Source organism: Silurus meridionalis, chromosome 14, assembly GCF_014805685.1.
Source record: "Silurus meridionalis isolate SWU-2019-XX chromosome 14, ASM1480568v1, whole genome shotgun sequence".
Lineage (NCBI taxonomy): Eukaryota > Metazoa > Chordata > Actinopteri > Siluriformes > Siluridae > Silurus > Silurus meridionalis.
Genome location: NC_060897.1, coordinates 13,897,649 through 13,908,766, shown reverse-complemented (window position 1 = coordinate 13,908,766; position 11,118 = coordinate 13,897,649).

The following is an 11,118-nucleotide window of genomic DNA, read 5'->3' as shown; positions in this document are numbered from 1 at the left end:
ATCACACATGGTTAAACATTAGAATACAAAATAGAATGCCTTATCAAACAAGTAAGAACCCTTTTCTGACAAAGGCAGGCATTTATTGAGGCTATCATAAGAAGTACTCACTAGTATGTATTAACCACTAAAAACAAAAACCTTAATGAATCTTATGCCACTGTTTTTTCTGGTTGCCATATGATTTAGGACACCCACTTTCTCGTCTTATTCTGCCAGAACTGTAGTCCTGCACACCTACAGCAGCCCTGTCTCTGGAGACACATCCATCCTCTGCATGATGAATCCAAACTACATTCTTTCCAATGCTAAAATAATTATTAGTGCCTTATAAATTGACACAATCAGAATAAACTGTGGATGTGGTTATAATGCTTAAAGACTTTTTTGCTGACAATTTGTAGCCTTATTACACCCTGTACTTTGTTTAAGTTTCCATGTTTTAATGATTTCAGATTTAAAATAATACATTTCTTTACCACAATTATGGTAAATTCTCACTGCATCTGACTTGTAAATCATTTATGTCTTTTCCATTAATGACACATTAAAGAATTTTCTTTCTTTCTTGTTTTCTTTCTTACTTACTTTCTTTCTTTCTTACTTTCTTGCTTTCTTTCGTGCTTTCTCTCTTGCTAGCTTTATTTTGCCCGACATGTTACTAACCTGGATGTCTATAAGCTATTTAAATGTATAATGTAAAACAAATATGTACAAATACCGATGAAAATTACAAATTTTCGAATAACACCAATATTCCGATTTTTATTTCCCTCTACTTATCTAATCTCTATTCTAACAAATTTTAATGATGTGCCTCCTATTTGTACTTGTATTCGGGTTTAATAAGAACATGTTATGCAACACTTCTAGAATAGAATAAAACAGTAACATATATTATATTATATTATATTATATTATATTATATTATATTATATTATATTATATAACTACTATTAGTCTTTTCCAATTAACACAACATCATTATACAGCTCTTGGAAACATGTATACATGTATAAGTACATTAATCAGCATGACCTATAATACAGGGATCTGTCCTGCCCCTGTGCATGATTGGTGATAAATCCCAGGTCTTATCATCATGCAGAAATTTCGATCATATTTCCAATTCCTGCATTCAAATTGACAGGGAAATAGCTGGGATTTAGAAATTAATCCCCAGCCTTGCAAAATATAGTTCAAAGTCTAAGTGCTGCGTGTGTGCAGATTGAACACAGGTGACATTACTGTGATGAAATTGCATTGTTCTGTGATAACTGATCATTCTTGTCGCGCCATTTTCTTCATGAGTAAATCCTTATGCACTCTTTTCTAGACCTGTACCACATTGTTCACGGCATTTCACACAGTTATTTACACTTCATGGCTGCACTCGCAAAGTGAAATTGTAAGATAACAACCGTAATAAAAAATTTCCATGGCCAGCTCAAGCAACCGGGTTTGCCTGTAATGTGTTATGATTTAAACCAGGATGTTTTTGTTGTTGTTGTTGTTTTCATTTCTGAATGAATTTGATGAAGGATTGACAAGTTTCAGAAGTGTTTTGGTTTCTCACTCTAAATTAGACTCACTTATTTACATTACAATAATTTACAATAATTTAAGAAAGTTCATTGTTTTATTGCATCCACCGTCCACAGACTGACAACCATTAGTTTTAGCCTTTTTATTATCATTATATCTTCTTTTTTGTTTTAGCTGTGACCTTTTATGTTTAAAATATTTTCAACCTTTTTCTTTTCTCAATTAATTATACAATCTATATACTACAGTTTGTTTCACATCCATTGTTTTTTGTATAAATCAGGGATTTATAACTAAACACTGCAGTAATTACTTACAATAGGTAATGAAAAACATATTAGCCTGCTTATTAAGAGATATAATCCATCTGAAATGCTATTTGGTGAATATGTCACAAGGGTAAAAAAGGGTTAGATAGCACTTCACTGCCCAGGCTTAGTTTTAAATTATTTTTTTTATGTGCTATTTTGTACAGCCATTGCATAATACCAAGAAGATAAGCATTGATTGTACGATCTTACTAAGCTGTTACACCAATCATTTTTCCCATTTGAATTTTGCAACAGGAAATGTATTAATGTTGTGCTTGGAATATTTTTCACTCAAGAGTTTACAAGGCAATATTCACAAGTTTAATTTGAAACTTAAAACAAACATAACATGTGAAAGTGTTTGTTGATTGAGTAATGTAAAGTCGTGCAGTCTAATAAAAGGTTTCTAAAAAGAAAATATAGAACATTATAGACTTATTGGAAAAGAAACCTTACATGTATTGGTAAATGCACCCACTTTTTACTTTAATAGAAAAAAAAACAGAACAATAAAACATCAGAATGATACGTGTATTTCATGAGGTCCCCTGGTGGTCCAGTGGTTAGGATGTGGCGCTCTCACCGCTGCGGCCCGGGTTTCGATCCCCGGTCAGGGAACCAACCCCAGCCACTCTAAGTGCTGGTCCCAAGCCCGGATAAATGGGGAGGGTTGCATTAGGAAGGGCATCCAGCGTAAAAACATGTGCCAAATCAAACATGCGGATGATCCGCTTTGGCGACCCCTAATGGGAGAAGCTGAAAGAAAGTAAGTTTAATAGATTATTTCATGGAAATATGATTTTTATTTATACCACGGTAATGAATTTAAATTCATTGTTGGGAATTTCAGACATATGAGTCTCTAAAGTTTAATCAGAATGCTGCAAAAAAAACATCCAGGGTCCAGCGGTTTTTGAAGAACTGCCAAAGTGATTGTGAGTGGATGTATGTAAAAGAATGTAAAAGAAAACTTGAACAGGATATCATCTTTTAATGCACAACACATTAAAACTTGAGGCAAATGTGCTACAACAGCAGGAGAACAAGAACACATCAGGGTCAACTCCTGTCAGCCAAGAACAAATAGCTGAGGCTACAGTAGGAACAGGTAAACCCAAACAACAGTTCAGGTGGCGTGCCATTGGAAGTGAAATAAGAAGTGTGGCATGTGGAGATATAGTGATTTTAATTTTCTTTTGCCTTATGTGCATCGTGTGAACTCTCATTCAGTATGAGTTTTTTTCTACTTTTAATGTGCTAGTAGACCCTGTGCCTGACACAATCACTGTTTATTATGTGCCAACAATCCTAATACAATCAGTGACTTCTTTTCTCTTTATCTTTCCCCTCATGTTTGCATTTGCATATAATTACTAACATAGCTCTCTCTCATCCTAATTGCCTTATTTTTTTGCCTGTACCCTGGACACTTTTTTGCAGCTATTTTCCCAACAAAATGTAAACATTGCTTAAAAAGTGTTTTCTGCTTGGGATCCCAATAATGTAATTGTTTCACAAAGCCATTTACCAATATGAATGGATTTTCATCCCAAACAAAGGAGCAGAACATTTTTATTTTTCTCTGGAGAACTAGGTGATCATTTGTGATCTTTTTCTTTGATCATTCTATGTTATATTAATACAATGTAAGTTATTCTACCAGCCAGATGAGGAGAAACAGATGAGTATAATGTGGGTGGAAAGTACATCAAATTAATCTAATAACAATGCAATGTGTTTGTGTGTTCACGTGTGTGCATGTGTGTGAAATGCATTGTCTCAGGAAAAGATATATAATGTTGAGATAAATACCAGGGCAGCTTCATTACAATATTGGCAGTCAACAAACTAGCTTAAATAACACTCACATATGTAGGTCCATTTATGCAGGCTATTTAATACAGTGGTCAAAGCCAAAAACATGGAAATTACAAGTCTGTGTACCTCTCATGAGACTGATTTGCATCCATCAAGACATTATTGGATAACCTACTTAAACTGCAGTGCTTCAGTGATTTGCACCAGTAAAAAAAGCCATTTTATTGCTGACTGTCGTCAGTCCTGGCATGATTGCTGAATGACATGAACCAAAAGTGCACCAGCACCTGATCTTATTAAGTCGTGTTAGCAACAGAGGGCCAGAATAAGATTTTCACAGTTGAAGTAAGATGATCTTAAATTGGCAATTTGTTCTCTATTAATGACTCTAGCGCTAAAGAACTGGCATGGTTAGAGGGAATCTATGGAGTAATTGGTGCAGATTGGCACAAAGTTATAATAAATTGACCTTTAGTTCGTCTTGCTCAATCTCTTTTATTAACACTCCCTGAAGCTCCTGAATTACAAATGGTTTTATTGGTCTTATTTGTTACATTTCATTATTTATTTTCTTGAATTTCTTTTACTTTTTTTTAACAGAGAAAAATGTTTATTTTATGCACCCATACATGCAAATATGAACATGTATGAACTGAATTGCCTTTAAAATAACGGATGAATACTCTTTATGTCATGTAATTGAGTCTCAAACAGTTGATAGATGAAGCAGGTTAGGTAAATTTATAATACATATAATCAGTGAACAATTCAAAATGTAAAACAGGCTCAAATTCCAGGACCACTGCTGCTCTTGATATATACTTAATGCAATATAGATCTATACTATAAAGCCAAAAATCTTTTCACCATCGACCACTGAACGTGTTCTAATCACATGGTACTAATATAGACACGTGCCAGGCTTATTCCATCGTGAGGAGATCAAGTTCTTGGTCTTCGAGAACTCCACGGAGAGCATCATACTGGGATGTCCCTGGCTGGCACAACACTCACCTAAATTCTCCTGTAACCCATGTGATGCCCTCAAGTGGAGACACCAGTGCAGGACATACTGCCTACACCACCTGCCCCAACCACGCACAGCCCCGATCCCTCTAGAAGCCACACTAGTGGAAAGCCCAGTCAATCACAAGGAGGTGGAGGTCCATTCTGGGTACCGTTTATCGTTCATTTGGGTATGTGTTCAGTAAGCAGGCGGCGACTTGCCTACACCTTCATCACCCTTGGGATTGCGTCATTGACCTGGTGCCAGGTGCTAAGATGCCTAAGGGTAGGGTATACCTGTTGTCGGTTCCGGAAAGTGCAGCAATGCAGGATAATGTCCAGCAGGCCTTATGGCAGGGCTTCATTATGCCATCCTCTTCCCCCGTAGCCTCTAGCTTCTTTTTCATGGAGAAGAGGGACTCCGGCCCTGCATAGACTATTGGAACCTTAACGCACAAATCACCCCACTCCCGTACCCGCTCCCTCTGGCCCCAGCCGCCCTTGAGGATCTACGATGGGTGCAGTTTTTCACCAAACTGGACCTCCACAAAGCCTACAACCTAGTGCACATCTGCAAGGGCAATGAGTGGAAGATGGCCTTCATCACCCCCTCCGGGCACTATGAGTACCAGCTCATGCCGTATGGACTGTCCATTTCTCCTGCGTTGTTCAAGAGGTCCTTGAACGAGGTGTTTAGGCTGTTCCTCCACTGGTTCGTGATCGTCTACATTGACAACATCCTCATCTCACAGCTCACCTCTCTCCTGAAGTTGAAGCCAAGACCTACGTGTGGACCCCAGAGGCCAAAGGAGACCTTCCTGGAACTAAAACGTAGGTTCAGTACCGCCCCTCTCCTGCGACACCCAGATCGCCATTTCCCATTTATAATGGAAGTGGATGTCTCCTCCACAGGCGCAGGGGTGGCCTTATCCCTACAGACGGTTTACCCTTCACGGCTCGGACCCTGCCTCCCTCCTGCACTCAGCACACCTGTCTCCAATCTACACCGCTTTATAATGCCCCCGTTCCCCCTCGTTCACCGTCTGATCTACAGGTTACAACACAGATCATCTCTGGACTACCGATGCTCTGCATTCCACCCATTCTCCGGTGTTTGCTTCTCTAAAAATCTGCTTGGTGTATTAAGGCTAATAAAGTGTATTGACTACCGGTTTCCGACTCTTGATCCGTGCATGACAATTGCAGAAACACACTAAGTTGACTGTATATAAAATGTATCTACATTTAAAGGTTTTATTTCATGTTAAAACTGTAATAAAAAATGTTTTAAAAGTCCCCCCCCCCCCCCTTTTTTTATTTATTTAACTTAACTTTACTCGTGTAATTTATTTGTAGAAGGTTTGTTGTCTCTTGTTTTTTTTCTCTCTTGTTTGACTTTTAGAGTTTTGGGAGTGATATTATACCAACATTTTTGACTTCAGTTTGGGGCAGTCTACGGTGGCCGAGAAGTGCAAATCACATTAACATATCAGAAAACACGAACAAATCTGAAAACAAAATAACAAATGCAAAAACAATTTAACAAATCCAAAAACAAAATAACAAATCTGAAAACACATGAACAAATCCAAAAACAAAATAACAAATCCGAAAACACATTAACGAATCCGAAAACACAATGACAATTCAGACAAACCGGAAAAGGTAGGTAGGTTTGTGAATGGAACACTTACCGATCATTGGACGAGACACCTGTCATTCAAGATATACAGGAACTATAAAATCTTACAACTTTGTTTCTTGTACATGTGTAATGTTCTCCGTTTACTTTAAACTATTTTTTTATTTCAATTAGCACTTTTTAATATAAGAAACATTATGTTTAATATTAGATTTGTTTTCTTGTTGATCCATGTTACTTGTTGGCACACAGCTTTTAATAATTTCTGTAATTTAAGTCCATTATGACCTGCTGCTTTCTTTTTTTATTATTATTATCCCAGAAGTAAGTGTAAACCAACAATAAATGTTTGAAAATAAAACATGACCATATATTAAAAATACAAGGATAAACATCCACGTTCAGCAACGTTATTGTAATTTGCATATAAACCTTGTCTATATGATGCACACCTGTACTCCCAAACAGGTTGATATGATTGCTGCAAATGGCTGAAATTATATTTATTTTAAAGGTTTGGATGCTATAAGCAACCAAGTGGGTGTATAAGCAAATTTCTATTATTTTAAAATCTGTCTGCAGCCTGTCTGAACCTGTAAGGACAAATTTACTGATCAACAGTAATTGTAGATCAGAACATTAGTACAGTATAAAAGTTTATAAGTGTTGAGTAAAATATATTAATTCTGTTCTTTGAAGATCTTGAAGAGACTGTAGTTTTAATTTTAGCTGGTAAACATTATTTTTCCCGTAGATGTGTGTTTAAAAAAAAAACTTACAAAAATAACAAGCCCAAAGTCCAGTGTGACCTCTAATGAATAATTAGCAGTTTCTTTTATGTTAGCTAACAAGACTGGCTAACAAGACTGCACACTTAAAGTTAGCACTGCCAGGAACAAGTGCATTTTTCACGTTCTGTGCCTTTTTTCCCCCCTTCAGTAAATTGCCTTACCACTAAGCAATTCATTATTTGAATTCAGGTTGTGTTATGGCCATAAAAATGTTATGATTAATCCTTGAATTTGGACAAATATACATTGAAATATAATATTGTCTTATCCATTCTTGTAAATATATTGCATAGTATTCACATAGTATTTAATAGCTGCATGTCTATTCTCCACAGCACAATTAAATACTTGGGAAGAAATAGTATTTGGATTTCTGTTGCATTTCTTTTTAAATTGCTACCTATTTTACTTATTGTTTGTGTGTGTGTGTGTGTGTGTGTGTGTGTGTGTGTGTGTGTGTGTGTGTGTGTGTGTATACACACTTCTATGTCTGCTGACAGAAATTCAGTATCAATTCATATTCACACACAAATAAGTAATAGCAGCCATAGCTATTCTTGCAACCTTCTTAAAAAGAAATTCTTCAAAATTGCTCACACTCATTAAAATTGTTCATAGTCGACATACACACTTACACAAGCAATTATGATGCACTCAAAAAACAATGTCTATTTTTATTGAATTTATTGATTTATTTTAAACACCATGAATGTTCCTGTAAATATCGAGCATATTTTAGGCTCAAGATGGTAGGTTGTGCACATGAGCTAAATATATTGAAGTATGTCGCAGAATATGGAAAGTTTGATTCTCATCAGGCTTGTTTACCACTACTAGTATGACTGCTGATACGACTTTTACTACTAATACTATTACTAATAGTTATAATAAAAACATTGTAAAACTTATAATGTAAAAACAGTAAAGAGCAATTGTATGTACCTTAAGAATAATAATTAAGCTAGAATCCTTTTATGGGCCAGTTATTAATTATACAATTGCTAAAACAAATGCTTGGTAAAGAGAGAGATCTTTAGTCATTATTGGAAAACAGCCAGTTGTTTAGCTAGGAGCCATCAGTCATTCATTAAATATGGGTGCTACAGCAGAAAAGCATTAGTGGATCCACTTCAGCCATGCTCCAACCTTGAAAAGAGCTGAAATGAGATGTAACTGAGATGCCATGCTACTGATCAATCACCTGAGTGCCCTAATCTGGAAATTCTCCAAATTCTCCTGATGAAGTAGAAATATGCATGACAGAGTCATGTTAGCAATTTAAACCATCGTTCCGGAGTTAGGTAATGAATTGGTGCAATAGACATTTCTCAGTGATCAAGAAATTGCACCCTAGTAATTTTTCTATTGCTGTTAAAAAAGGCTTCCATTGACCTTTACTACCAAGCTCAACATCTGGAATTGAATGAAACTGTAAACTTGTATTAATTGTAAAGACAGGAAATGTAGTACTGTTGCCATAATGTTGTATTCTTGGCATCTGCTAAATGTTCAGTATGTATTGCTTTTTCGCAATATTTGTCGATATTAAAAATATGAACAGGAATGTTTACTATATGTACAGTAATCCCCCATTTATCATTCCAAAACCGCCTACGATAAACGAAATCCATGATTTACACATTTAAATCCACATTTACATTTTATAATTAATAATTATTTATATATATATATATATATATATATATATATATATATATATATATATATATATATATATATTTTTTTTTTTTTTTTTCTTTTTTTTTTTTTTTTTTTTTTAATTAATACATTTTATTATTTCAACATAAAACTTTTTTGGTCTATCGCGCTATCCTCAAGAGACCGGAAAAATCAGCGAAACAAATTAGTTATGTGGCAAATGCAATTCCGCAATAAACTGGGGGCACGAGATTCGAAACACTGTAAAGAATTAGATTTCTGTATTCACTTTTTTTATGCATTTGTTCCATCTTTTGCTGCTTCTCAAACATTTCCTTTGTTATTCATTTATAGAGAGTTTAAACAAAACCTGATTCAGACACAATCATCCCTGTCCCCAGTTAATTCAAAGAGTTTTGCTGTTTGTACATCCTTCTAATGATATTTGAAAAATAAATATTTGAAAATTAATTTCCTATTTCTTTAGCAGTTCAGTAGAATTAACAGCAGAAATGCAGTAAAAAGCTATAAGAGTGCTGTGAAAAATTAATGAGTGTCTGCACCTGGCTGTGAAGTTAATTGTGCCTGCCACAGAGGTTAATGAATAAGTACCATCAGCAATAATCAGGTTTGACTTGGAAAGGAAATATATTTGAAAGGTCAATTAGGAAAATAGTATGTATGAAGGCATGAATAAGAAATTGTTGGGGTCCAAAAGTCCACTAGTAAAAAATGCATCTATTTGTTTGTTGTTGTTGTTGTTTTTTTTTTTTTTTGTTTTTTTACAGAAATAGGCACTATCAGCAACAACTGCAGAACTTCAGATCAGCATTGCTTAGTATTCTGATGACAGTGTGATTTCAAGACTCCACAAGATTGTGTAAACCTAATGGCCATATATATAGTATATATACAGTATATATATATATATATATATATATATATATATATACTGTATATATACTATATATATATGGCCATATATATAATAGTAATAGATTATCTTGATATATAAATCTAAGCTCATATAACATTGATAATATAGTCATTGTTCCACTTGTGTAGAGTGAATGGTGGAAACAATGGCTATGACCAAAGTATATTACATAGAGAGTTTTTTCCAATAGAGCATGCACTCTCACAAATTCCCCTGAAATAACAGTGCAACATTAAACACCTTATAAACTGAAAAATCTGAAATCTGGGAATTATTACAAATAGTGAATATTTCACAATTTAAAAGATCCGCCTTGTATTTGGTAAATTCTTTAAAATAATATTCTAGCATGTTTAGCTGAGCAAAGTACATAAAATATGCATTACAAGTTGAGCAAGATAAACTAGGTTTCACATCAACCATGGCACCTCAGTGAACTCTGTCATATGCAGTTTGTGCACCTGATTCACGTTCACAATAATTAGCACTTGTGTAAAGACCCACAACTCACCTAACATTTTGTCTATAGTTTGTCTTTCATGGTTGTCTTCACTTGTGTTCAGGTTATGCTTTTCTCATTCGTTGGTTTTGTGTTTGTATTTTCTTTGTGCACACATTAAATTCTCTGCATTTGCATCCACTTGCCACTTCTTACGTGACAGTTTCGAATTGCTTTATCATATTTACTATTACTATGCAGATGGCATCTGTATTGTGGCTGGAGAAGACAGAGCAATCAACAACTGTCTAAAATGTAAGCATAATGCAGTTGTTTGCTAAGAATGAATAAGAAAATGCGAGCAGAAGTTGTACATGTATGGGTGAGTTATCTAGTTATATGGTTAGATTTTTTGTTTTAAATTAATTTCATACCTGACTATTCACCTGATTAGGATATGCCATGTAGCTCATACTGACCTAGTTTTTAATGCCTGTCATAGATTTATATGATTCGTTGATGACTAATGTAATAATGCTGCTTTTGAATGAGAAATACTTTATGTAATTAGAAATAAAAATATGCCTAGATCCTAGTGGATGTCCTCTCACTCTTTACTAATGTTTTCTTGTACGTTTAATTTTCAAAATTGATCCGCTTTCATTTCTGTGATTTTTGTTTGTTTCCCTGTTGGAGCATCTAGCAGGGGGACAACATAGTATTCATTTTAATTTGGAAATCTTCTCATTAACTAAAGCTGCCCATCATATTGAAAGATTCACACTGTGTAGGGGACTTCCTTAGTTTTTTATATGCTCCAGGATGTGCTATGCCACTTTTTGAACATTTGTTTGAACAAACTTGATATCCTCACTGGTTGTTAAAAGCAATTTCATTTAGAGTTGTCCCAGAACTTCAAAGTGTATCATGCAGAGGTATTGCTACAGCGGGGCAAAAGTACCTCATGACTC